Below are 26,619 nucleotides of genomic sequence, written 5' to 3'. Positions count from 1 at the left end.
GCAAAATGAGACTTATTTTTCTGAAGTGGATTGTGTAAAATTTTCTACTTGGTGCCACTTACTGTCATAGTCACAAGGCCACTTAATACATGGCTTGTGACCAATTGCTTCCAAAAGGAATGGAAATGTCACAAGCCAATTATTGCAACATAAATGACACAGTGCAACAAGACTATACCTGCATTCCAAGAGTGTTATGAGGTGGGGGGCTTGCCTTTTGAAACCCTGTGGTTACCTTGCTTAATTACTTGTCTGTCCTGCACAAGGGGAGCCATGGGGCTTGGCTGATCCTTGTATGATGCCTGTGGGCAGTAGGCATTGCCAGCACACTGGAGTCAGTGTTAAAAAATTCTAGTACCACCACTTGGGACTGGGTAAACTGAGCCTTCAGCTGTGTATCAGAGCACTGCAGCCATCTAACCCTGCTCCACAGGTCCTCTTCATCCTCTTGATACAAGTGCATGTTGAATTTCAGTCAGACAAGAAATGTAGACCTGTGAATTTGGACCTGTGCCAAGGCTTGTTTGGCATGCTCATTGTCAGGCTGTTACAGGGGTGCCCTTGGCCAGCAGGGAGTGGCTGGAATGATAAGTAAATACAGGCAGCATACACGCAATATTTATACCAGGTTTGATATATTCTCTTTTTTATTTCTCCCAGGACAATGTTTTGCTCTGCTTTAAACCCACCCCAGTCTCCATGAGAGTCTCCAATATTACTTCTCTCCCTCATATCTGTGAGAGACTTCATAAAGATAAGGTGGTGGTTCACAGACTATCATAGTCCTTACAAGGTTAACCTTACATGGTTAATACAGTGACTTTTCCCTAGCCAGAAATGACCTTCTGCTCCTAATTCATGACCACTTACCACATTTGCTGTTCTCTCTCTCTTCATGCAAAATGTAAATATCATGTCACTGTGCATATAATAAAACTTACAGAGCTTTTAACCATTTATATGGTGCTATATACACAGAAATGGAGCAGCCAGCAGATAAGAAACATAACTATATCATAATGTAACTGTGCCATCACTACTGGAAACCTCTTGCTTCAATTGATTTAGCAGCATGTAACATAAATTCTTCCTGCATTAATCAGGCATTGTATCATGAACACAACAATAGAAAAAAAAAAAAAAAAAAAAGGAATTTAGAAAGCCCAACCTCAGGAGCATACCACCTCTGTTTTTAACAGAGAGATAGAAAAATCTTTTCTCGTTGGCTGTTCTATTTACTCAAGAAGAGTTTCAAGAAATTGCAGTTCTATTGTTTTAGGCAAGAGATAGAAACCAACAAACAGAACAGTTCCAACAAACTGCCTGTAGATGATGAAAAAAATAAAATAAGTTTAAAATAACAATTTAAAAAAGAAAAACAAATATCAAACCCTATCAATCCCTTGCAACATATCTCTAGGCAGAGCTACAGCCCTTTTTCCCCCTACTTATTCCAAGTAGGGAGGGGCAGAGTGGCCTGCAGAGTTTGGCAAGCTATCCCATTATTTTGGAGCACATTTAGCCCTCAGTTTCATAAGCATCATGAGCAGCTTCAGTTTTAAGCTTGAGATTTTTGTACATGTAATTGGTATTTTATGTAATAAATATGACAAATGGGATATGTTTTATTAGCAATAAGTTACTGAAGTTTGTTATTGTGCAAAGGTATACATATAGAGATAAGTTTTACTTACTATTAAATATTCAAAGCCTGAGTTACATGGGATAGTTGGGATTTAAAGCATGGGATATTTTTCCTCTGTGCTGGCTTTTACTGTAGGCCAGTGAAAGAACTTGGCAGTGTTTGTTTATGGTTTCTGGAATATGTCTAAACTTCCTAAAGCACATGTTTTCCAGATGCTAAAATGAAGACACCTAGTGTTTTTTAGCATTGGGGTTGATATTTTTATCCTGCAGTGATGGTGTTGGAACGAGCAACGTTCAATCAATATGCTACATTTTCTTTTTTTCCAAGGTAGCTGTAAGGGTATTATATAGGGAAGAGAGCTGCAAATGTGTGAACTGAAGTTCATATGACAAACAATTGTCACAGCTCCTAATGCCAAATGCAACAAACTAGAATGAGCAGTGCTGGAACAAAATAGAAATTAGGAAAAAAGAAAAAAGGAGTGGACTCTGCCTTTAAATTAGTAAGCAGTGACCCTTGTAAGTATGAAATAACCCATAAAAGAGCTCATGTCGCAACAACTATTTGGACAACCACATGGAATTAAGGTATTTGCATATCCCAAGAGGCTGTTAATTTTTAAGATGTACTTTTTCCTCTGCTTGGTGGCACATATGCTGTCCTCAGCTGACTGTTATTGTGCTGCATAATATTTTTCATATTTGTTGAAAAAGTTTAATTGAGCAAGTTTCAACCACGGATAAATATCAAATGTGTTCTGTGATTAAATTTTGGATTTGCATTAGATACCAGCATTTTAAGTTCTAGACATAAAACTATGCAACGCTGTCCAAAGGCTCTTAAAGGAAACCACAGGCTGTTTCCCAAGCTGGTTATACAAGGAGCCGCTCCAAGGGACTTGGTGCCGCAGCCCGGGAAGGCAGGAGCTGAGCTCCCATGGATTTTTGCGGCGCGCTGTGCCTTGCACAGGAGCCAGCTGAAGTCAGCCCTGGTGCTCCGTCAGACAGTTCAAAGGGAGCAGAGCTGTCATCATCGCTGGCAAGCCCGAAGGGTAACATGAGGACAGGGCGAGGCTGCCAGAGCCGCTCCCGGCGCTGAACTCTCCCGGGTCACTCCTCCAGCCCTCGCTCCAGCCAGGCACAGCAGCTGGGATGTGCTCCTGCCAGCCCGCTGGGGCTCTGGCTGGTGGGCTCAGAGCAGCACTGCCCTTCTGGCCTTGTGTGCTGGGAGCCCTGGGTCGTTCTCCCAAAGGTCAGCTTCCCTTGTGTGCTTGCTCCATCCGGACTTCAGGAGTTTCAAGTTTGTGCTCGTGTGTTGGGGTGTGTAGACACTGCAGAACTGCTGTTGGCCAAGGAGATGGTGCAGATGGCAGCAATGCTTCTACCATTTCTGCAAGGTCTTGTACCTGCCTTTGAGGTGAAAGCTCACCATGAGCTCTGTGCACACACACCACCTCAAAAGAAGCCCTGCTGAAAATTTACCTTTGCTGCTGTCACACAGAGCGACTAAAAACCCAGCTCATGCATTTTCATTTAAATATAGTCTTTCTAGCCCATGTATTATTCAAAGGAACGTTATCTTATGGAGAGCCCTATTATTCAACTGATTGCATTAAATGTTGGCATAAACCTTTAAGTTAAAGAAGTAGTTATTCTTCTCCACCATGCCTATGCTACCAAATAATTTATGAAAAAAGTGTGTGTATGCGTGCGTGTGTGTGTGTGTGTGTGTGTACGTTGCCCGTGTGGGGAATATGTGATCACACAGCCCACGATAAATGTTGAAGCGTTCACTGGTTCTGTGATAGGCAGGCTCACTCAGGATGTGCTTTTTCTTTGACAGTGCCATGTAGCAGTGCCTTGATTAATGTTATTACTCTAAGGAATATAATAAAAAAAAAAATCCAGAGGAGCAAGAAAATTATTGTTACCATAAAAGCCATTCAAATGAACATGCTTATTAACATACCTCTCAATTGCACAGAGACTAAAAGACACAGAGTGTGTTCTCCTCTTCCAGGTTGCTCTGCATATTTTGTCATTATGCTGCAGAGCTGTCGCGACTGCTGTCTCCTGGTTATGATTTTCAAATCCCAGTTGATGATTAATACCTTTGGCTCAGACAGTTGTAAAAGGCCGGTGTTGTACCTGCATACATTTTCATGCTGCTCTGACAGCAGTGATGTGCATTGCAATGTGGAGGGGCATGGGGGGTGGAAGGGAGCTGTGAGAGAGAAAGAAAGAGGGTGTCATGCAAGAAATAATTTTTTCTATGCGTTTTCCTGGATTGTCAGGTCAGCACATTTAAAACACACTAGAAAGCACACAGGTTAGAAACACATCACATGAATGCCTTGCATTTCTGCAAGGCCTCTTATGCTGCCACCTTGTACTTAAGAGCATCCTAAAACCTCCTGTGATGAGATAGAAAATGTAGAATTCATGGATAAGGATAAGAGGCCTTCAGTGACCTCAGGTAAAAAGGAAGAGTGGATATGGTGCAGAATTTCATTCAGATTCTGCTGGAAACTATATCTTTGCCAGGGAAAGATTGTTCCTGGGCTGTGTAGGGTAACACAAAAAATTAAGAGAATGTAGAATATATGCCTTGTGGCAATGGCAAACTTAAATCTGTACGCTCAAGGAATGTAAATGTAAACACGAGTAGAAAATTAATATGATATTAACAAAAGTGTTACAGGATCCCTGACATTCCTCATTCTTTTTTCTGACTGTGCTCTGTCTATGTCTCTTTCTTCGATCTTCACCTGTTCTCCACATAGCCATCTTTCCTTTTGGTATCTTCTGATCCACCATAGAATCCACCCATACTGTCACGAGTTCCCTTGGATTCCCTCTCAGAGTCCCAGTGCCTCTCACCTGATTTTTGGGCCCCACTCACAAAAGGGAAGCATTTTCAAAGTTTTTGTTCATAGATGATTATCCAAAACAAGCCCAAGGCACACAAAATGGGGTTGGACTTTATGATCTTGAAGGTCTCTTCCAACTAGTGATTATGTGTGTGAAACATCAGTTTGAAGAACCTGTGTGGACAGCTGTGCTGATGTGATTTATCGTGTAAATGGATCTGTGGAAAATCCAGTATCATTGGATTTTGCACTGGGGTGCTGGGTGAGCTGTATGTTGGGAACAGTGCTGCTGTACCCCTTCCCTGGGCGAGTGAGGATGTTTGCCACGATGGAAGCATTGTTTGGGGTTTGGCAGAGGCCGGAGCAGGGTGCAGGAAGCGCTCATTTCCCTCATTTCCCTCATTTCCCTCACACATTTCACTGCTGCCAGCTGCCCACAGCCACTCAGCCTTCTGTGGCTACCTGCTCCAGCCTGCTGCTCCCCACAAATGATGAGGTGGCGATGATCCCACAAAGGATCAGAGCCCGTTTCGCAATGCTCTGCTCGGATTAGGGGATGTGTGTTCCCACTGAGTCGGTAAACGCCGGCAAGCGGGAATGTCTCAGCGGACAGCGGGGAGCTGGGCAGAGCTCTGCTTCAGAAGCTGCTTTTCCAGCAGGATGCAAAGGAGATCCTGGCAGACAGATGGCTGGCTGCCCGGTTTGCAGTGCCTCCTTTCAGACCTCAGTCTCAGTTCCTCCCCCTGCAAAAGCATTCATTATGTTTTGTCACTCGATACATTAGTTTGTTTTAATGCACTGCAGCCCCACATACATTTAGCAGTCTCTTTCTGCTTGTTTTATGGGGCTCCACTGTGTTTGGAAATGAATTAAAGCATCTGAAAGGCCTGGCAGTTTCATTAGAGAAGGACGGTCCAATCCAAATTAGTGTAACTCATTTAAAATTGAAGTAAAATGTTTTAAGGAGAGTGATCTGATAAATATTGGCTTAAACTAATTGGATTTTCAATAGACAAATTACTGCATTTTTCTCATTACTTAGTGCTCTGTAAGGCTTTCACATAGTATGTGAGAGTTCAGTACATTGCTATGGAGCTGAGAAGGATGAGTGAAACCACTGACTGAGGATGCTTTCCAGGTCTTTGGAGGCTGGATGGCTCAGGGATGCTGAGTGGCTCGGCTCTCCAGGCAGCTCAGCCTGTTGGGGAAGAGGTGTTGCCATTTTCTGGTGATTTTTACAGAGATCTGCTGATCCTCATCCTCATGGCTTGTGTGAGACTGTCTATAGGCTGTCTGTGGCCTCTCCAAAAAAGGTGCTCCCCAGGATAAACACAACATAAAGCCTCTCATGTTACATGTAGAGTAATCTGGGCTTTGTTTATTTGGGGGTTTTGTTTTCATTTCAGTTTATTGGTTATTTGTTTTATTTTGTTTTTAAATTAGCAAAAGCAATGCTTATTTCCACCTAATTTCCAGAGGACAGAAAACCATCCATGCCTTTCCAAAGCGAAGTTCCATATTACAATAAGCTATTACATACAACCAAATGTGATCTAAATAAATACACAATTGTTTCTTCTTTTCTTTTTTTGTTTTTTTCCTTTAAAAGTAGAAAATAGAAAAATAGAAGTAGAGCAGAGGTTCTTAAACCCTTATCTGATGTTGCCAGTAATCATCATTTGATTCATTTATTTGTTTCCTGGTACTCGTTCAGTTCTCCTTTCTTGAATGTCAAACCAAGTATCTTATGGAGAAAGGAGGTGCTCCTCAAAAAAGTATTCAGCAAGGTACAAGAATATGGGGCCTGGGAAGTGAGACACCCTCTTGCTCCCTAGTACTGAAATGTTTGTATGAGCAGCAGCAGAAACAATGTATTTTAGTGTCTGTGTGGTAGGAAATTGCATGTGGATGCAATTTGATAATATTGACAGTAACAATGGTGGGTATGCAAATAATACCATGATATTCTTCTGTCTAACTTCCTGCCTGGGAAAAAGTAGGGATGAAAAATGGAGTGGTGCTGTGAGGACCAGTACTAAATTTATTTTTCTAATTCAAAATATTCTACAGCAGGCATGTCTATGTGATATGTGTTCTCTCAGTTTAGGAGAGTCAGGAGCTGCCTGCATGGCCATGGCATGCACATATGTACTTTTACAGGGCAGATTTGATGTATCTCATATGCAAGCTTGACCACCCCAGTCCACTATCCCAGCTGAAAATGGTTTCAGTCAGTCAAATGAATTTCCATGTGATTATGCTGGTGTGCTTATTTTTTGTTACCTTTTGAATAGATAATTTAAAATTGCTCTCTATAGGGATGTTCTCTCTGCTTGTCTACCTATCAATCTTGCTATCTGCATGCAGAAGTATTTGATTAGTGTATTTAAAGTAATAAAGATGTCAACAGTAGTGTCATATTGATTGATGTTAATTATAAGTCTTTAATGGCTCTTCTGGTTTGGCCACTCTCCTTGCAGATTGTGATTTTATGGTTAAAATAATGCCCTGCTGTCCACACACTCGGTCATAAATTGTGGTCTATCTTTCTTTAATGACTTTGCATGCAGTGGTATAATCCCAATAACATACATTATCTTTGGTAAAAGGAAGGCAGTGACTTTCATTGAGGTGATGGATGGATTTATAAGGACTAGCTAACGGACTGGCTGGGATCAAACCAGAGGTAAAGCTGATTGTCCTGCTCATGCATTGCCATAAGCACAAACAGTAGGCAGGCAGTCTTGGATAAGTGATGATTTTCATTCAGTTCCTCTCTTTCCACTCCATACCATCAGTAAAAGTTAAAGAAAAGGCTGAGATGTGAATCAGTCTCGTATCAAAAAGTTAACTCATTATTAAGTAAAAATCTCTAGGTATCTGTCAGCTGTACTGAACAATAAAGTAATGCAGATTCTTGCTTTGTGGACATTTCCTTTAAAGTAAAGAAAGAATGCATGTTTCACCTTACAGAGGCATATTGCTTGACTGAGCTCTGAGAGAGGTTTCACCTTTTTTGGGGGAGTTTAATCATTTTGCATGCATGTGAAAAGTGAAATATCAGGGGTCCATACAGTGATGTGTTCAGGGATGCCCACCATACATATGGATGTGTGCCATGTTGCACATGCTCCTTTTAAAGCAGATTCACTATAGTGATTCTGAAACACCACCTTCTTGCTTCTCAATCCATAATGGGCTCAGTGGAGCTCCAGCACAGCACAGAGAATCCCATCAGGCTGTGTTCATGCAGAGAGGTGCACACAGAAGCCTTCAGAGCAGCCTGTGCTCTACAGGGCCTGGGGTATGACTAGTGAACCAGGCTAAAAAGATGCATGTTTCCTTGCCTCTGAAAAGATGGGAATAGAAGTTAATTTGGAAAAGACACAGTTACAGAAAGTGATTTCTTGGAACCCTAATCCTGGCCTTTACTGCTTGGTAGTTCCCTGTAGTTATACTGTGGTACATGGTAAACAGCACAGAAGTCCAAGGAAATTATTAGTAAGGAATGTGCATAATTTTGTTTGGCTTTGTTATATTTGCTGGATTAAGATGGGTTTCATAAAATTAGTGCTGAGTAGAGCTGTAGCACAAACAATGGTAAAATATATGACAAGATTTGGAAGCATTTGGATTTTATTGCAGACTGCAGTTCCAGAACTGCCTTCTGTAGTTTCCTTATACAGCTGCTGCTTGATGAGTTGCTTTCTAAATCAACCTGATTGCTATTTGTTTATTAAGCTAAAAAGCTGTATCACTTTTCCACAGAACAGCAATGTGGATACACTTAAATGCAGTAAGAAAGTCAACAAATAAAAAAAAAAAATCTCCCAACCTCAAGCCAGAGAAGGATAACAGCATTTGCAAGAAGGACTTTTAGTCCCTTGCCACCAAATTTTACTAGTGTTAAGTTTTCTGACAAAGCAGTGGTATTCCTTTGCCATATTGTGAAGTGGATGCTTCCAGAAGTCACACCAGCAGGACAGCCTCTGGCTGATGAGCTGGGCAGGCAGCTGTACTTGCAGCTTTGGAGTTTTGGTTCTGTCATGAGAGACCCTGATGGTGGGTGTCTGCATCACGTTGCTCGTGTGAATCTTTTGGGTTGGTTTTGTTTTGGGATGGTGGTGTGTTTAAATTGTTTTTGCTTTTGTTTTTGTGTTGGTTTTTTTTTAATATTTTATTTATTCTGTAATTGATCAGATTTTTTTTTCCTCTGCAGTGTGTGCTGGGGTTGAGTTTTGTGAAGCTTTCCCCAGGTCCTCAGCTTTCCCTTGTCCCAGCCCCTGCTCTTTTTTGTTTACAATAAATTAGCAGTAGTTCCTGTGTTGGAGATGAAATTATAAAAAAAACAAAGCAAAACAAAACAGCATAAAAAATCCAACCCCAAGGCTTCAGTTTAAAAATGCAGGTTAATCCTCCACAGCTTTCAGAAGCATTTCTGTAGCATGCTACTAATTAAGATAAGGTTACCATTTTAAGTTATACCAGGAATGCAATTATAGCTCTTACTAAGAACTGTAGCAATCAATTTTATACAAATTATTCAGACCTGGTAAGGTGGAATGCAGTTGTAATAGGACAAGAGAACACACTGTGGTTTTATTAAATATAATATAGATTTAAATTATTGCTGAATGTTGTACTGCTGTGCATTCAGCAGGAATCCATGTATCTCTTCCTAAAATCTTTTCTTAGGTAGGATTAGTTCAGCATTATTTTCCTCTCCTTTTCCATGTACAGTTTCTACTGATTTTTGATTTTGAGAAAGGGATGTATAAATGTGAATAGTGTAGAAATTGGTGTAAAGGAGTGTTTGGTATGCATGTACAAATGGATACAACTGCAATTTATGACCTATGTAGCTTGTAGATCTGTGTATTTTCTGCAGACACTGGGCACAGGTGATCAAATCCATCTCCAGTTCAGGTAAGGTAAGAAAACAGTGGGAAGGTGAGTGGCCTACATTTCCACCAAGCCCCCTGTGCATCAAACAGTCTGGGATGTTTCTATATCTGTGAACTTTGGCCAAAAAGAAAAGCCCAAAAACCATCATAGTGTTTTAGTGGAAATAATAAATAAACATGCCCATTTTCACTTTTTTTGGTTTATCATTAAGATATACCTTATTCTGAGGAATAGTGTGCACCATAGATATACAAATTGTAAAAGTATGCTGTTGTGGAAGGATTTCACAGAGTTGTGCAAATAATACAGTGTTTTTTTCTCTGGCTCTGTTTTCCAAGTGGAGAATGCCTATCCTTCATGTTTTCCTGAAACATTTTCATCTTTAACTTAAACCCTGCTCTGGCTGCCTCTTTCTTTTGTAGCTGTGCAAATGTGTGTACCTTGAATTATACTCATGTTTTACAGATGGCCTTTCCAACGTTTGTAAAAGTGGACAGCTTTAAACTGCAGTTAATCTTGAGCGTCCGTGTGGACTTAATAAATAATTTTTAAGTTTAATGACTGTTTCTCAAGTGTACTTAAAAACTCAGCAAATTCAGAAGAAAACTTTACCTAGAAGGAAACAGAACACATGGAATGTGGGTGAATTCACACTCCACCAACCCTAATCCTGTGATGTAACAACTTAGTGATCTCTGAATAGAATTGTCCATAAATGAAGATTGGAGGAAAAGTATTTATGCAAATGCATTAGACTATTTCTTGTTTCACTTTTTTTTCAAAGAGATGTTAAGATGGTTTTTTTTCTACTTTAGATGTCTTTTATAAGAGAAAATTTTCCTTAGGAATTGTCACTTTTTTTTTCTCTTTAATGCATGCTAGAATTTTTTCAGTGGTAGTGTGTTCTTCTACAGGGTGGGAAAATAAAACCTTTAACTTCTACCTCCAGCAGATTTGCATGAGGCTGTCCATGTCAAAAGAACAATGTTTAATTAATTCTTTGCTAAAATCTTCAGCATGTGGGTCAAAAAGAAATGTATTCAGCTGTGTTTATTTGAGCCACAATACTGTACTTCCCAGAGACTCTGTTACCTACAATTTTTTATTTTCTGAGCTGGACTTGCCAGCCCCACTGACCTGGAGGTAAGGCATTCCTCCATGTTAGCATGGATAATGCAGATAGCACTCCTTAGTTTTGGGATGACTTTCCTTTCAAATTCAACCATAATCCAGGGAAATAAAAACTGCTTTTTAATGAGAAATCTTGTTAGGTTGTGGTTTTGCAGTTAATTTTTTTTTTTTTACCAGCATGTGCCATCGTTTAACCTGGGTGGGCATTGAGCAGCATATACTTCTCCTCCTCTGGAGAAGGATGTATGTGGTATTGCTACTTTATTTTTTTTTAATGAGGAAAACCTTTGTTTTCATTTTTCTAGCATGGGAAGCTGGGACAGGGAAGTAGAGCCCTTTGGGGCTGAAAAGGTGTCAATAGTCAAGTAAAGGCCACTGAAACATCACAGGCAAAATTCTGTGGTACCTGCATCCATATGCATCTATGAGTGTATATATAATTTGACAGTTTTTCAGCTTATGGCCAGACTCTGAAACAGAAGTATTCATTTTAATTTGGTTATCCTAACAGAAGGAATTGATGTTAGGGGGCCTTGGCTTGCAGAGAGCTGATCTGCAGGATGGCCAGAGGCAGGCACAGCAAATGCAAACCTGTCTCTCATTCTCCTCATTTGTTTAAAAATAGCAGGGGTTTGGTTTTGTTTTCTTTTCAGGATGGGTTGTTTTTGTTGTTTGTGAGGTTTTTTCTTGTTGTTGTTGTTGTTGTTTTGGGTTTTAAGTGCTTTGTTTTTGTTGTTTGTGAGGTTTTTTATTGTTGTTGTTGTTTTGGGTTTTAAGTGCTTTAAATATGTAATTCTAGAAAAGAAAAGAATGTATCATTGTTCCTCATTTTGAGACTAGTCTGTCTCCTGTCTGACTGGTAACTCTGTCAAGAATTTAATGTTTGGAAAATATTTTCATGTTGCAGGCAAATGCCCTTTCATGTCCAAAAAGCTGAAAAAAGATAGTATTTTTCTCTCAAAAGAAATTGGGTTTGCACAGAGTACATCAGCAGCTTTGCAATCACTCTCAGGATAAATGAAAAGGCTGTAGCATTACACATATCAAGATATTTTAGTACCTTATGTGAAATTCAAATCCATTCAAGTCTGAAAAAGTTTTGTGTTGATTTAAGGAGGACAAAGGCAGCAGGTTAATTGAGTATGCTTTGTTGGAGAAGTACATCCAGAAATATATGTCTTTAATTTAGCTAATGGGGTAAAGATAGTTGGATTAAGAAAACATAGTTTAGGAGCAAAAAACACCCCTTCATGGAGATGATCCTCTGCAGGTTGAGGGCAAAAAGATGTAATTAAATATTTTTGCCAATTAGACAATCATTAACACTAGAAATAAATAAAGCAAAGGTGACACTAAGGTGCTTTATGTTGTTTTCATTTCATTCTGAGTCTTGCTCAGGCTTATCCAGAGCAAGTTCATTAGCAGTGGTCATAGACCTTGTTAGTGCACCTGTAATCTTACAGGTGAAGGTTATTTTGGCATGCACAGAGGTAAAAGAATTTGTATTTACAAAGGAATTCCTGTCTGCCAAATTGGAGGAGGGTTGGCCTTCATTAGCCATAAAACATATATGGGCTGATAACATGGGAGGATGTCAACTTCATTTATTGTTTAACTTAACAGTAAACTGTTAGGTTGGTAAAAATGTCTTTAAAATTAACATTTAACATTATAAGTACTTACAAATAGCAGTGGAGCACCACCTTTTTGTTGGATCCATATCTAATGAATAGCAAGATTTTCTAGTTTGGAGTCACCTTTTCATAGATCATATTTCATTGCCAACAGATTTTATTTTGAGATGTTTTGAAATGCTTGAAAGCATAGGATGGGATGCTAATGATGAGCAAAAACAAATATTCCAGAGCTGAATTTTGTAATGATTGTTCGAGTCAGAGGAACTTTTAAATGGCAATTGAGTGCAGAGACATATTCAAAGGACTTCTTGGGGTCCAGGAACCATTCAACCTGTTTGCCATAATTATTTTTAGAGCTCTTTAAAGTTTTTCACCATTTGTGTACAATTAAACACGTCTCTAGTTCACAAATTAATAACATTCATCTGAAGCTTTTATGTTGTTCAGTCAGAATAGCTTCTGTAGTCCTGACTCAGGAGAGAGTCTTTCCCAACAAAGACCAGGGAAGGATGTGCTTCTATCATACTGAAGGCAGCAGAATATAAGCAAAGACTTACTACATGAGCCTAAATAGGTCTAATTTTAGGGTTTTTGGATAAATATGCTTTTCTTCAGTTTGTTTTTTGGACTGTCATTATTTCTGATAATAATCAGGCTTCTCACTTCTTTCCTAAGCTCTACTGTACTCTATTTTGTTTTTTTTTTTTTTGCATGCCCCTGCCAGGTAGCTGCAGTTCTGTCATCAATATTTCTTGGTTAGTACAGTAGCTGATGAGATGGATTGCAAGTACTTGTAAAAATAATCAAAAGATTAAGGTTCATAGGTCAACAGAAATACACCTCCAGCTATTTCTGTGTCTAGAATAATGCCTTAAATTATACCATTTATGATATTGCAAACACAATTAAGTTAGAAAAACCTTTATAAGGTTTGGGGCACAAATACTTAAATGTGACAAACACCAGCAGTGAAATTGTCAGTAATGTGGACATTTGTTCAGAGTCTCTACCTGTTTAGAATGTTCAGTTTGGGATGCACTATGTTGTATTAACAATTCAATTTCTACAGGTTTCAATTGTGGTTGTAAATACTCATCTGCAGAACCTCAGCTTGGGGGCCTGAGCATGAAAATAAACATACAGAACTTGTGTGTAATTAAGAAATATTATAAATCATTCTGCCCTCACACAAGGGCAGAAGGGGGTAAATTAATTCCACTATAATATTTAGAAGTTCAGATGTTAGAAAAAAGAAGAAATTATAACATTAGCAATTTGAGTTCAAACGTGAGGAGAAGCAAAAAGCAACAACATGATGATCAAAATACATGGTTGTAAAGTTAAAAATTCTGGCAGCAATTTTTGGAAGTAGTAATATTTTACAATGAAAATATCAATAGAAATGGTATGGTTTGAGGAGAAGGACTCTTAGAAATTTCTAATGCTATTTCATTCTACATTTACAAAATGAGGCAAAATAAAATGAAGTAGAGATGGAAATGAGGCTTGATAGAGTCAAAAATAACTGTTAGAAAGTGAGTGGGAGACAATGTTAATATTAAATTATGCTACTGGCTCTTCTCCCTAATCTTTACTCACCATTTCAGCCACATTCACACACATTTCACTTACATATATTTATGTATCTATTGCATGTATAAATATTTATGAAAACATATATATATAGGCAATGTTTGTATATTTATGTGGGCATATGTATTAAAAAACAGTATGTGAGGTTATGTTTGCATGTATTCTTTGTACTGAGCGACGAGAAAATCAACCAGGGTTTGAATGTGTGCTTATTCTCACTTCAGTGTTATGCTTTTGGTTTCTGGAAGCAGCCTGTCACACTTGCAGTTTGGTCCTTGACCTTCTATCACTTTTGGAGATGTGCCATACAATCTTTGTTTACAGTAACAAGCATGGAAAAACTGACTTCCTGACAGTAATGATGAAGTCTAAGTTGAAACCACTCACAGGTGAAAAAACATAGCTCTTCCACTTTGAACTTTTAATGTGTGTTTGATGTAAAATACCCATCTAAAACTGGGCAGCCAAGGAAAGGAAACCAGTCTTTTGCCCAAGACCAAATATTAACTGCCTTGTCTGCAGTTTCACTAAGGATTTGGTTGCAATGTTTTCTGTGTTTTTCCATTAGGAGCATAAAATTTAGATTTACCTCCCACCCTTCCCCTGCCTCTAAAACTGTTTATTAATTTTTTTTTATAGTTATGATATGAATTGGTTGAGCACTTCAAGGACTTGTAGGTATTGTATGTGCAACTCTGATCTCCATGTAAGCTCTTCATCACACAGCTTTCTCACAGGCAGGTAAAACACATTGGGGTTTGCAGGCTGGTTTGTATGAATCACAGAACCATTGACTGGTTTGGGTTGGAAGGATCTTAAAGATCATCTATTTCCAACCCCCTATGCTATGTGCAAGGACAGCCTTGACTAGACTGGGTCACTCAAATCCCATCCAACCTGACCTTGAACATTTCCAGGGATCGGGTATCCACAACTTCTCTGAGCCAGCTGTCCTTGTGCCTCACCACTCTCACAGTGAGAACTGATAGACTGCACAACTTCCTCCTTTCTTGAAATTTGCATCACTTCTCCTAGCTCATTAACCCAACACTAATGACTGTAAGACTTTTAAAGGAAATTGGGGTATTTGCATGAGGAACTTCTGTGTTCAGATTACATTCAATTCTTGAAGTGCTGGTTTACCTAGCAAAGCAACAGTTGAGTTTTGGAGTAAAAATCAAGAATTAATGCAAATCTAATGGAAGATGTATGACACAGATCAGTGTTCATGCCTTTGGTAATCTTGCTTAGGTGATGTGTTTTGTAGCTAAATTAAATATTCCAGAATTATGTCATAAATGTGTTATTTCACACTTTCAAGAAAATAAAAGGGAATTGTAAGATCACTGGAAATGTAATGACAAGTGAGCTAGTGAACTATTCCTATTTTACTACAAGCTGTACATTTTAACACATGCTTTCAAATACTTTCTTCAAGTGTTGTTATATTTTTATATCATTACAATAGTTACAGCCCTCTACATTAACCTATGTCCCAATGTGTTTTACACTGGCACATACATTATGCCAGTTGCTTTTGAACTCCAAGAGTTTGGCCCCAGGACTAACTCACCTGTTAGAAACTGTTTTTCAGTAAGTTAGAGGAATAATGCAAATATTAACCTTAGGAAACTTTCACAAATGCAGAGAAACTTGTATGTTGTTGTTTATCATTTGGTTGCATTTACATCAATGTTTCACATTGTGCTCAGTTAATAGCCCTATTTCAGCTCTGCCAGGACTCCTGCTGAAGTGTTCTTTCTTACCCAGTTTGCAGAGTTCCAACAGGACAAGGCTTAAGTTATGTAGATTCGGTCTTGTAAAGTGTATAGGCATTTTCTATCATGCAACAACCAAACATAGGTGAATATAGAGAAAACATCATTCAAATTTCAAAGATAGCACTTGTACTCACACTGGAAACAGGTTTTCAAATATGATTAAAGACCTGACCAATACAAGCATGTGTGGCCAGTGCTGAAATACCTGAAACTTTGGGACAGTAATTGCAATAAACTGTCCATCACACATCCATAGAAAATTGAATTAACTTGGGAAATTTTTCCAAGAGTAGTATTGAATAGTCAGTGAATTGAAATTAATTGTTTTGGTTTCAGGTGACTGCAAGAGAAAAGTGCAGAACAGTGGTTCTTTACCAGTTTCTTGTCTTGAGCATCTCTTTGCTGAAAGTACAGAAATACCACTTCCCTATTTTTTCACATGCATTCACTTAGATGGTCCAGGCAGATTCTAGTGAATTTTACCAAAAATTCTGCTAAAAAAGGTGGACTCACAGTTATTTTTTAACTCTTTGGAAAAATTAGCCGTGTCTTTTTTTTATGAGAAGGTAGTTAGATCTCCATTCCAGACACCCTACAGCTTAGCAAGGAGATGCCAGAAGATGGCCTTGTAGCAGCCCATCAAAGTAGCAAAGGAGTTGATCTGTAATCACACAAAACTCCTCAAAAGATATTTTGCCTCACTGAAGGTGTACAATGTAGATAAAATGCTTTTGGGACTTGAGCTGTCAGGTGACATTGACCTAAGTGTTCCTAAACCATGGCAGTGTGTGTCTAGCCATACCCTGTGGCCACTAAACTTCTGCTGGTATTCTGTGATACATAGGGCTCTTCATGCCCTGGCCAGTAGCCAGCAAGGCCCAGTACTCAGACCCATGTGTGGTTTTTGCTCTCTGACATGTGTTTGTTTTGATTTGAGTCCATAAGGTTTGAACGCTTGAGGTTCACTTTGAGGTTTTGAGTTCAGTGAAACGTTAAGTTTTGCCTGGCTTTAGGGTTGAAACCTCAAGCCTAATGATAATTCTTTCTCCATCTGCAGATTATAGAGAGAAAGGTCATTGAAAATGGAACCCTAAAGACTGATTCTTGCTGAGAGCCATCAAGTATTCAACTGGACCATTCCTTGTGATTATGTGTTCCCATCAAATGAGCAACTCCACATTTTACTGAAATACACAAGTGTGCTAGCAGCATTCTACTCTAATTGAAAACATATTATTTATCCAAGATTCTGTTATTTTTCAGTTCCTACTTCCTAGGTGGCACTATTTAGTGCTACTCAGGGATGGCATATTTTGAGTGTAATAAGGAAAACTTAGATTTATTGCTGGTTCTGTTTTTTCTGCCCAGTCTCTTCAGTGCCTGTGCTATGATCAACCAAGGTGATGTTCTGCTTCCTTTGACTTCAGGAACTAAGAACCAAACTGGAGCTCTTCCCAAAAGGAAAGGCTGACACTCTAAAGGTTTCTTTTTCCGAAACCAAAGTTTTGTTTTTCACTGAAGTATTTTACATCACACTTGCAGGGATCCATGTTGCTTTGAAGTAATGTACCAAGCAAAAAATTAGCCATACAAAGAAATATGTGGTTTAACAGCATCTGAAAATTGCTCCACAAAATTCAGTAGCCTTTAAGCTCTCATGAATTAAGATTTTTTGGGGCTCTCTGTATATTGGTCTGATTCTTCATGTTCATCTAGAGTCTACTCAGCTGCTGAATCTTTGCTCTGAAGCCTGTCCCCTGTGGACAGTTATATCAAATCAAACATAGCTCGTGTATCCCTAAGGCAGCACAAAGCTGCACTAATATGGAGCACGATTTGTGATCAAACGTTTGAGAACCGGTCTTCAAATCCTGTCACCAAATTGGTCCTGGGAAAATTTTTGTTGATGACTTGTCAAGGCAGCATCCAAAACAATCCCATCTCCTTCCACATGTTTCAGCCCCAAAGATTTAATGTGAACACAAGCAGTAATGATCTCTACCCAAAATTCTTATTTGTACCCTCAGCTGTTCTGTTTGGACAACTTCCAAGTTCTCCATTCTCTGGAAGGGAGAAAATATGCCCTGGAGCTAAACTGAGAAAGTCATATTAGACAGGTAATTTAGAGTCTGCTAGTGAATTACTTTGAGAGCCAACAACATCTAACAGGGTAAAGTACCTATGTTAGAGATTTGAAGAGGGAAGAAAGGTGATTACCCATGCTGTTAAAAAAGCTGTTAACTTATTGAGGAGTTTATCTGAAGTATAAGAATTACATTTCCAAGCATTATGTGTGTAAGGCTGTCTTTCATAGAGCCTTTCTTAATCTAGACGTTTTTACATTTCTGATGGAATTATGACTGGTCTTTCTCTTTGCTATTCTTATCTCTTCCCCTTCCTCCCTCTTCATTGACACCTTACATGACTGGGTATTCCCTGGATCTTCCTTAAAGGTACATCGTGTACTTGCATAGTAGTTTTTTCACAAGATTGTGGATATATATTTATAGATACTCTAGGGCCCATTTTCCAGGTCTTTCCAGATTGAAAAATAGATCTTGTTATTCTGAATAAACCAACTTTCTCCAGGTACCATGTTGGTTCAGCCCCAATACTGACTTCTGGGTGTAGTTTAGGTTTCATATGCAAGGGATCTTTGAGTTTCCTCCTGTTTCTCATGGTAACACCTGGTAGAACACTGGGATTGTTATCAGAGTGTTCACTAGCATTTTAGTGCTTTGAAATGGAAGCATTTGGAGATTAAATCATAATTGTGTGGAAACAATTTGGAGATGTTACTATTTTGAGCTTAAGTTGGTTAAATTCCTATGAAAAGCCCCTTCATTCCTTGCCACCTTTCTTGTGTTTTCAGTGGAAGATCTAGGAAAAGGTATGCAATTCAGCAGTGAAGGTTGCTTATATAAGAAATACGGAATGAACATTTATTTCCTGCATATTTATTTTTCCAGGAAGGAAGGTCAGCACTGGAAGAGGTTACGGAATCTCCACCTCTGAGAGTTTTCAGGATGAAGTTGCATCTGACCTGATGCAGTGTTGGTGATATCCAGGGGTTTCACTAAGTTGCCTCCAGACGACCCTTTCAATGTATCTCTAAGTCAGAACAGATAAATGAGCTACTGGCATCAAGTGGGAAAGATCATCAACTCACAAACTGCAGCAGATATGTCTTAGAAACTGATAAGAATAGACTAGAAGCCACTCAGAGCCACTATAATGTTGTTATAATTGTTGTAGGTTAAAAACAATGGGGCTGGTCACCAGGACAGTTCCTCTCATCTTGTAATCCAAAGCCCTGAAGATATATATTTTGCTGCACTCAGTTCTTGCCTCAGTAATGTTTATATTTTGGACTGAGAAAGGAATCCATAATCTGGATTCTCCATTTTATCGGACATTGCATCTGAAAGTACAGTATTGTATTGATTAGCTACAGTCAGATTTTGGGTATACTTCTACTGTTTTCCATCAAAGATTTGCCAGTATTGAAATTATTAACCCCACAGGTGACAATGCCCTCAGATGTACATTTCTGCACATGCAGTCTTGCACCTCTCCTGAGCACTAGCAGCACTGCTGAGGCTGAATGCTACGACTGGATTTTATGTGGAATTTAGGCAACTCCTAGGTGCAGCCCATTGCAAAACCTCTTTCTGAGAGGAGCCAATGAGAACAAGCTACAACTGCCTTGTGCAAATTTTTTACAATCTGCTGTTGCGTGAACAGTTGGGGAGGTTGAAATCAGCACAAAAGAGCACTTGGGTTTTGCTCTGATTGCACTTTACTGTGTAAGGGTTAAGCATGTCTCTTCTGGGGGGATTCTGTGCTTCATCTCCATTACATAACTTCAGAGATTGCAATGGGATCCTGTGCAAAGCAGCTGTGTGGATTCACGGCAGCTCTCTTCCTATATTTCCTCGACACCGTGTACAGTTTCAGTGTAAAGAGCCAGGGAGCGCAGCGTTGCAAGGTGGTGCCCAGCTTTTGCAAACAAAGGGGATGGAAGACTCTGTGCCACCTGCTCTGTCACTTGAACAAATGTTAGGCATAAAACAAGCTACCAACCGCTGACTGTTTGTTGGATGATAACTTTGTGAGCAGCAATTCCATCGATCATCAAGGTCAGCTTTTCTGCTTTTGTTTCTCGAGCGAACCAGTCCCTCGGTTCCATGCTCCTATAGGCAAGATGGTAAAGCAGCCAAGGATGTTAACTGCTTGGTGCCCTGACAGTAAACAGCATTGCGAAGCTGCACTCTCTCGTTCGGGGGTTGCCAGAGGTGCCCAGATGTTTCTGCGTTAGACAGGGTGCCACAACACCTCTGCAGGAATTGGCAGGCAAGAATGTTTGCTTCTTGGCTTGGACTGAAAGCTTTTGAGTCACCAATGCGAAGAAAGGGTTGTCACCATCTGCAAACCAGAGAGAGCCCTGTCATGTCCATACATGAGAAAGAGGAAAAACTCTTCTGCTGATTTTTTTCCTGATTATTTTGTGGACAGTGCATTTACTAAAATTACCGGTTAAGGAAATGGTGAATGCCTCTGTGTTTCTTGCTGTAGTCGCTCATGGAGTGTGGGGCTGAGTGGGAAAAGGAGTAGTCCTGGAAAACAGCTTATTAGTCTCAAATAAATTATTCAGAGTGGAGGTTTGGATGCAGATTGCAGGGAACGATAATGGAGATGGTTTTCTCAGTCTGTTCATGTTAGGGAGACATGGAGTATGCTTTTCAGGAATTCACTTAAGTGCAATCAGTTTAGAATAACGTAGTCTGGAAGTAATATTGCTGCCATCCAGCTAGTGTCTGTGGAACAGCATTCTCCTGCATCCTGAAGCATTGGCATTGAAGATGGATAGATATGGAGATATTTATATTTTGGGCTGCTGCCTTTTTTTTTTTTTTTTTTTTTAAAGGGAAATTCATTCTAACCACTAGAGAGGGGCATGTTTCGGTCGAGATATTTCCCCCCCTCTGCGAGTGAAATACTGGACCACATCAGCATCCGATTTGGGTGCGTCATGTGGTTTCTCATGTGATGCTGGTCTCACTGCGCTTTGGAGAGTGAGCCTTTGTGACTCTGCACTCTTGGACAGTAGCATCCAGCAACATAGGATACTTTGGGAGGGAAAGGAAAAGAGGAAGCCTCGCAGGAAAGCCCGAAAGCCCAGAAAAATAAAGTTACGACAATTTGTTATAGTTATTGTTTCTTCTTAACTGTTTTGGCTTTTATTTTTAATTCTGGGTCTTCCCTTTTCTCCGTTCCTGCAGGCATAAAGATGCACCGTTTGGAAGAAGCAAGACCCTCTTTCCTCCCAGCTACGCTGCTGCACCGCTTTCGACAGAACCTGCTTTTCCCTCCATTTACCTGGGCAGCTGCTGCTCTTTCTGCTGCTGCTGGGGCTGCTGCAGTCTGGCTGCCTGCGCTTCGCCCTGGCTTGGCTGGCTCGAAACTCTCTCGTCTGCACATTGCTAAGGAAGAAGAGCGATGGAGCCGCGGATTTTTTATTGGTTCTGGAAGCCAAGGGTTGCAATATGTGATGATTTTGGGGTTTTGTGTGGCGGGGGGGAGGGAGGAGAAAGGAAGGGTGTTAATCTAGGATAGGGTGGGTGAAAGCTTAAAGAAATATTATGTCAAGTAATCCAGTGCTCGACAAGGGCATCAGCAACAAGAATCCAGTCTCTGCTGCTCCAGAGGATTAACATGGGGAAGTCACAGTGCTGCAGTCGGGTTTCACCTCAGTGTTGTGCTGGAGATGGATAAATAAGGTATCGGTTGCATCTGCCTGTTAAGGCAAAGCCAAGGGAGAAGGAGAGAGCGAGCGGATGCAAATGCAAAGGAAGAAGAAACGCTACGTGCCGTTTGTCCGATTCTGTGGATTCTCACTGCAGAGAGGATGGCTTGATTAACAAAGCAATGTATGGATGCAGGGACTGTAAATTGTAGCTTGAGCACTCCTGGTGTTGTCAAGGAGTGAACTGATGAGTTAGGTGGCTGCAGGAATATCCCCAGGGAAAACAGCAGCCTCGCACTCTGTGTGTATATCTGTGTATGTACGTGCTTTTGTGTGTGTGTGAACATGTACAGAAATGAAAGAAAGACATTTCTGACCAATTTACAGAGGACATTTGTCAGTTTGCTGGGTCAGACTTGATTGCAGCTTGTATTTTCAGCTCTAGCTCTACACCCATTTCCTGACTGAGGTGGCATTTTGTGAAAACAGATGGTAGGCAGTATTCTTTTAAGAAATGTGAAAGCAGATCCTTTCCGCTTAACACCTTGAAGCACTGAGTCTTCTGCACTGTGCTGAGAGAAACTGTGGGGTTTCGTTTTCTCCATCTTAAAATCTCTATAAACACAGCTGTATTCAGTATGGTGAAAAATTCTATACTGTAAATAGAAATGTGATCAAACTAATCAAAATAAATGCATCCCAGATGACTTCTAGACCAGCTGGCTACCACAGTCATCAGATGACTAAATCCTCACCTGGCATTCGTATTCAGTGTTATACTTGCATCTTTTTCTTTTTCTCTTTTTTTTTTTTTCCCTTAGATTTTCAAAAGCAGCCTCTAATTGAAAATTACTGAGAAAAGGCAATACTTATGTTTGGCAATTGATGTTTGTGAAATGTAGCTGGGTGTATTTTTTATTTCAGAATCTTCTTGGGGTAGTTTTAGAGCAGGTAGACTTGTCACAGGACAGGCACATTTCATTTGGTAGGTAGTTCTGCTTGGCCATATCTGAACAATGCAGAAACAGGGAAAACAAGTACTGCACTCAGCTAGCAGGCCTTGGCATGGATTCTAGCAGCTGCCTATTGAGAAAAGCAGGGTTCTTTCCTTTCCTTTTTTTTCCTTTTATACAAAGCTGTAGACCATAATGTCATACTAAAATGTGTATGAGGGGATTTCCCAATAGTCATGGTGAGCTACCCTGCAAGGCACCCGTCTGGTCCTTCCACTATTTGTTGCCCAGCCTACAAAAGCAGCCCTGTGTGTGGAATTGTATTTAGCCAGCTGTTGTATAGCATTCTTGTGCTGGGGGCTAAGGAATCTTATTACTCCCAAACTGTAGTTTTCTATTTGCGTAAAGAAAAACAACTTTGGCCATGGGGCAGGCTCTGCAAAGGAGTTTATGCCACACCTATACCTTTCTGAATCTGCTGTGTGATTCTAACTCGGGCAGTTTAAAGCAAGCAAGGAGGGAGGAGGAGAGACTCTGAAATCGCAGCTTCAAAGCTGCAGAGACGAGCAAAATGTCAGCAGCTTGTAATTAGGAGCCCACAGTTACGTCAGTGACTGTATCTCTCCAAGAATTGCTATGTGATGTGTGCCACAAAGCAAAGGAAGACTCTCATAACCTGGTTAGCAAGCCTGGCTCAAACAAGAAAGAGCAGAATTGGATTAATGAATCTGCTATGTTTCTAAGTCAGATACGGATGGATTACATGCACAAGGTTTGCTGAATTCTGCACCAGTGAAGACTGAGTTATAGGATGCATTCACCAAAAGTGCAAATCCTTCAGGAAAAAATGCAGATGACCAGTCCATCTTTGAAAATTTCTTTCCTAGCTCTGTCCAGTACAGGCAGCAGCACAACATGGAGGCATGCTCTGAAGGAAGAGACCTGCGAGCTGCACAAAGGTGTTTAAAAGGAAGGGTGCAATTAAACACAAAGCCAGCCTGCTGAAATTCTGTTCTGGCATCACAGATCTGATACAGAAATACCACCCCAGAGGAGACTGGCTGGGCTCTGGTGTGGTTTATATTAAGGCTCCTCTGGTTAGGGGCGAGGGGGGAGGGACAGGGCTTCCTGCAGCATCTTGCAGCCATGCAGAAAGTCCCCAGGGCTGTGGGAAGCAGGAGGGATGGACGTGCTCTTAAAGACACATGCCCAGATCCTGCCACGGGGCTTTCTGACCTCTGCAATTATTTTTAGGTCTGTGAAGTCAGCTCTGCAGTGCTTAAGCAGTGAGATTGCAGGGAGTGTTTAATCTGCTGTGACTGGCCCTTCTCTGTGTCATGGTTGGGAGAGGTTTGTAGGGCTTTTATCAATACCCCTCCACCACATACAGCCTGCATGTCTGTCACTGCTCCCAAAGAACACTTACTGGAGGTCTGGGGTAGCTCCCTGCTCCCAGCAGAAGTCACTTGCAGTTCAGCTCTGCCATAGTTGCTCTTTAATTTACCAGGATAGGTAGGTTCTATTATACAAACAGTGGGGGTGTTTTAGGTTGGGTTTTGGTTTGGATTCTTTTTTTTTTTTTTTTTTTTTTTTTTGGATTGTGAACACAAATTTGTAGGAGGAGGTGACTCTGTATATTAAACCAATAGCTCTTTGAATTGTGTGTAGTATAATTTAAATATACTTACTTTAATTAATAGAAGGCTACAAAAGCTGGCATTGTCTGGGACTGTTTAATTTACATCTTAGGTTTAGTCAATGAGCATAACCTGCCTGATTAGAAGAGTGTATTCTGCACGGCCAACAGGGTGGAAGGCATTATTTTGTTTGTGTTAGTTCCAACAGCTGGTCATTAATGCAGGCCCCATCTCCAGAGTGAAGTGCTAGTGGACATGAATGGCTGCCTGATTAATGCTGCCCCTGGACGGGTCCTCCATCCAGCAGCGACGCTCGCAGCGGAATAATGCAGCGGGATTTGATTGCGCTCTAACAGGGCAGTATGTCATTGTGTCACCCAGCGATCGAGGTTATTATGGGCTAGGGCAGACAGACGGGACAGTGGGGTTACTAGACCGTGGCATTTTTAGAAATGCAGGGCTGACCTACTTAGAGTTATTCTTGCTGGCTGGCAGCTGCCTGGTGCGGGGCTCCCCCGGATAGGCTGCGGCTGTTGCTAGGGGGAATTAGCATGAATTTTTCCACATACAGACTCAGTGATTGAATGATAAAAGCTGACTGGAATTAAAGAGATTCGGTTCAGTATTATGCAGATTTATCTCCCTCATTTTTTTTTTCTCTCTCTGTCAAATGCATAAAAAGGAGCAGAAAACAGTTTGTTTCCATTTATTTTTGACCTATTTTTTTTTTTTTTTTTTTGTTTCCAGGGGAGGGCAGAAGTGTTGTGAATTTTTGGTCATAATTTAATATTTAGGCTGTTGAAATGATATGATAGTGGGCATGCATCTTTAATGCATGGAAGATTAAAATGCTTCCACTCTGGAAGGGAATGAAATGAATATATTTTGTGTTCTGGTCAGGCTGCCACCTCTTTTTATTTGAAGCCATGTCTGATTCTTTCGTCTGGAAAAGGGAAACATATACCAGGTTTTATTGCATAACATTACTCTTAGCTATTTTTAGCTATCTGTACTTCAAAAAATTAGTCCTGATTATGCTAGTGGATGAAATTAATCCTCAGGCTATGCCTTATGTATGTGTAGACAGATGCCCAGGGTAGCTGCAGTGTTGTGCATCATGTTCATCTGAAAAGGTGTTTACATACTGCAGGCTTATCAGCACTGCATACCTAGCAGAGTGCTGATGCCTGACATGTAATCAGATCAATTAGAGAACTCTTCTGGATTTCAGAGTATTTTTCAGGCCCTAGTTGGAGTGGGATTCTCTAGATGGCCTTTTATTTATCTACATCTGCCTAAAACAGTGTTATCTTTTCAGAGAATTCTGTGCTCCCTTAGGAAGCAAATAAAAACAATACTCAGTAAAGAATCCTTTGATGTAATCATGAATATTTCCTTTGTTATTATCACTAATTATAGAAGATCTTTGTTTAAACTGCTATTTCCCTCTGTGTGATCTTTTACCATGCAAAGAAGTTCCAATTTAGTGCTTATAATTTTAGGTTAAATATTCATGGCAATGCCATCATGACATCATATTCAAAGAAGTGGGAATTTTCAAAATTTGAGACAGTGGGGGATGGGAGAGAAGGAACCACATGTTTTTGGAATTGCAAAATAAAAAATATGACTTCCTGCTGAGAAGAAGTGAACTCATTTTTTCTGTCTGAAACAGTTTAATTTCAAATATTTGGATGAACGAGATAGCTTCTAGAGGGGTGTGAACAGCTCATTTGCAGATCTGAGGTACCTTTCAGAGGTGTGTGAGCTGCCTGTGCATCTCTCTGGACAGCTGCTTCCTTGGAAACCAGAGCTGTCCCGCCTTAGCCCTTGGAATTTTCTGGGAAAGTATAAAAAAATGAAACCAGAAACAGAGACATGAATTTGAATGCATTTTGTGACTAAGGCATTCCGTTTCTACAGAGCTGAATTTCCTATGTCTCTTTCCTGTCATTGATTCATTACTGAAATTTGCACCGCTTCCTTCTCTGCTCCTTCCTGACAGTCTCATGGAGTGACAGATTTTAGAGAAGTGCAAGTGAGGAGGAGCACTATTTGATGCCCAGTAATTGTGTTTGCCTTGTCTATCCTTGGGGTTTACCCCAGAAAGTTGTGATCCTACTTCCCTCAGCAATATTCTCTTGATCAAAATCTGAAGTCCTGTTCCACTTTCCTGCAGGATGCTGATGGATGCTAGGCAACAGACAGCCTTTGGCTACAATTGTCTCTTGAGGTTCTTGCCCTTGTTGGTTGTAGCCAGTTGTAGCTTCATCCAGTTCACCTGGGATATTATCTGACTTGGGCTACAGCAAATAAAAATAAGCATGCAATATTATATTAATGCAGTACCCCATTTTCCAGAAGAAAGAATTTGAGTGTTTGGTATATTTGTGCTAAAAAAGAGGCAGTTCAAAGAAAAGCAACAAACAAGACAAAGCATATGCTCTTGGAAAAGAGTTGTGTCCTTGCTGTTTGTCTGGATTTCAACACAGTGATTGCTTATAACAAACTTCAAATCAGACAGTTTAACAAACCATCAAGTGGTGTATTAAACATAAAAAATGTAGTTCACCAGAATTGTATTCCTTGTAAAGTTAACCTGCTGAAAGTCTCTTCAATGAAAATTATTCCAAGCAATTGAATGTGTGAATGATGTGATCATAATACTTTGGGTAATTATGAGTAGCAGAAATACAGAGTTAATGAAACAAATCAAAAA

The 26,619-nt window shown here is 40.1% G+C and overlaps 1 long non-coding RNA gene across 1 annotated transcript in view; it reads left to right on the top strand.

Annotated features, from left to right (window-relative positions):
- The window catches only part of LOC306800530, a 49,669-nt gene extending 23,923 nt beyond the window's left edge, over nt 1–25,746 (top strand). Inside the window, exon 4 of the long non-coding RNA XR_013773854.1 lies at nt 20,847–25,746. This is a non-coding gene — a long non-coding RNA (uncharacterized lncRNA). The remainder of the gene's footprint in view (nt 1–20,846) is intronic.
- The last annotated feature ends 873 nt before the right edge of the window (nt 25,747–26,619 follow it).

Source organism: Erithacus rubecula (assembly GCF_903797595.1).
Source record: "Erithacus rubecula genome assembly, chromosome: 3".
Classification (NCBI taxonomy): domain Eukaryota; kingdom Metazoa; phylum Chordata; class Aves; order Passeriformes; family Muscicapidae; genus Erithacus; species Erithacus rubecula.
The sequence above is the reverse complement of the archived record's forward strand: the minus strand, read 5'-3'. Positions and strand labels throughout refer to the sequence as shown.